Consider the following 2251-nt stretch of genomic DNA (forward strand, 5'->3'; position numbering starts at 1 on the left):
GGCAGCCGCAGGGCCTCAGGGAAGACACCAGGCTGGGCCCCCGCGGCACAGCGGGGGCACGTCCCCCGCACTCACGCGACTTAGGGACGGCTGCTGGAGACTGCTGCGGCCACCCTGCTGCCGGGTTTCTGGAGGGCTTCCTGGAAGCAGCATCCACACCAAGCCCTTGGAAGGCCCAGGCGACGGAGGAGCCGGTCAGGCAGGGGCCGAGGACGGTGAGAGGCCGGGCGGGAAGGAGCGTGTCAGGCAGGGGCAGAGGACGGTGACCGGCCGGGCGGGGAGGAGCCGGTCAGGCGGGGGCCCAGGACAGTGACGGGCCTGGCCGGGGAGGAGTGCGTCAGGCAGGGGCAGAGGAGACGGGCTGGGTAAGGGTTAGGGTTACAGTTAGGGCACAATTCACAATCCCAAAGACGTGGAAGCGACCCGAGTGCCCATCCATCCAGGAGTGCATCAATAAAATGTGGCGCGTGGACACCACGGAGTGCCATTCGGCTGTGAGGAGCAGCGGTGAGAGGGCGCCTCTCGTGTTCTCCTGGCCAGAGCTGGAACCCGTTCCAGTAAACCAAGTATCCCAAGAATGGACACACGAGCACCACGTGAGCGCGCTCACCAGCAAATTGGTACGAACGGATGGACGCCTAAGTGGACGGAGAGGAATCACCTTCATCGGGTGGGTGTCGGGCGGGTGGGGGGAGGGGAGGGGCATACACATCCATTAGGCATGGGGTGGGTGCGCACCGACTGGGGGATGGGCGCACTTGAAGCTCTGACCCGAGGGGGGAGGCTTGGAGAGGGCAAGGCACCCGACCTTAACATTGGTACCCCCACAATACGCTGGAACAACATGAGAGGTATATGAATAAGAACACAGGGGGGGCCGGGCGCGGTGGCTCACGCCTGTAATCCTAGCTCTCTGGGAGGCCGAGGCGGGCGGATTGCTCCAGGTCAGGAGTTCGAAACCAGCCTGAGCAAGAGCGAGACCCCGTCTCTACTAAAAATAGAAAGAAATTAATTGGCCAACTAATATATATAGAAAAACACAGCCGGGCGTGGTGGTGCATGCCTGTAGTCCCAACTACTCGGGAGGCTGAGGCAGCAGGATTGCTTGAGCCCGGAGATTGAGGTTGCTGTGAGCTAGGCTGACGCCATGGCACTCACTCTAGCCTGGGCAGCAAAACGAGACTCTGTCTCAAAAAATAAAAAAAAAAGAACACAGGGGGGAGGGCGGCACGGGCAACACATGTCACCTGAATACTTGTACTCCCATCATCTGCTTGAAAAGAGAGAGAAAAGAAAATGCAATCCTAGAGGTAAGAGACACTTTTTAAAAATAATGAATCCGAAGAGAAAAGTAAAAGGAGGCCTGTGGAGCAGGTCTGGGTGTGACTCCGGATCCCCCAACATCAGGTGCCACCACCAAAGATTCCTGCGTGTAGCCCATAGAACCCCAAAAGCAACGGGACGAGTTCTGGTCACATACTCCCTCAAAATGACATCCTGGCCTTCTTCTGGAACTCCCTCCCCTCTCAGACTCTCAAGGTTTCCTCCAGCGTGTCGGTTCCCACAGAGCAGACCTTTGGTCTGAGACCTGACAGTCCAGATGCCACGCATGCTGCCGCGTGGCGGCGGTGTCGCGGCTTGGGACAAGAGGAGGCCCCACGGTGCGGGCTGGGGCGCCAGGCACCGCGCGGGCGCTGAGGGTGGGGGTGACCCCCACCCCGGGCCGCCGCCGCGCTCCCAGAAAGGGGACAGAACAAGAGGCAAAAAAAAAAAAAAGCAGCAGCCTGTGGCACCCGGTATTCCCAGGCGGTCTCCCATCCAAGTACTAACCAGGCCCGACCCTGCTTAGCTTCCGAGACCAGACGAGATCGGGGGCGTTCAGGGTGGTGTGGCCCTAGACGGCGGCGGAGGGCGCCCCTGCCCCGCTCGAGAAGCCGAGCCTCTCTGGGCTTCCCCGCCGCCGCCTCCCGCCCCAGGCCCCGCGCCGGGCCGGGCCGGGCCGGTTGAGTTCGCCGGCCGGGTCCCGCTGGCTCCCAGGGACGGGGGTGATGGGCGGGGCGGGGCGGGGCGGGGCGGGGCGGGGCGGGGTGGGGGGCTGTCTCTCTATACACACACACACACACTCACACTCACTCACACTCACACAAGATGCGCCTCCACGGCTGGACTCGCCAAGGTGGAGCCCTCCCAGCCCCCCTCGTCTCCTCGCCCGGCCTCCTTCACCTACCCGCTGCCCACCCCCAGCGCGTCG

At 62.6% G+C, this 2251-nt stretch overlaps 1 non-coding gene across 1 annotated transcript; it reads right to left on the minus strand.

The window, feature by feature from the left end:
• Nucleotides 1-1781: 1781 nt before the first annotated feature.
• On the minus strand, nucleotides 1782-1900 carry LOC142863898 (5S ribosomal RNA). The gene has a single exon (XR_012914563.1). It is a non-coding gene; the product is annotated as a 5S ribosomal RNA (ribosomal RNA).
• Nucleotides 1901-2251: the final 351 nt, after the last annotated feature.

This window comes from Microcebus murinus, chromosome 23, assembly GCF_040939455.1.
Source record: "Microcebus murinus isolate Inina chromosome 23, M.murinus_Inina_mat1.0, whole genome shotgun sequence".
Lineage (NCBI taxonomy): Eukaryota > Metazoa > Chordata > Mammalia > Primates > Cheirogaleidae > Microcebus > Microcebus murinus.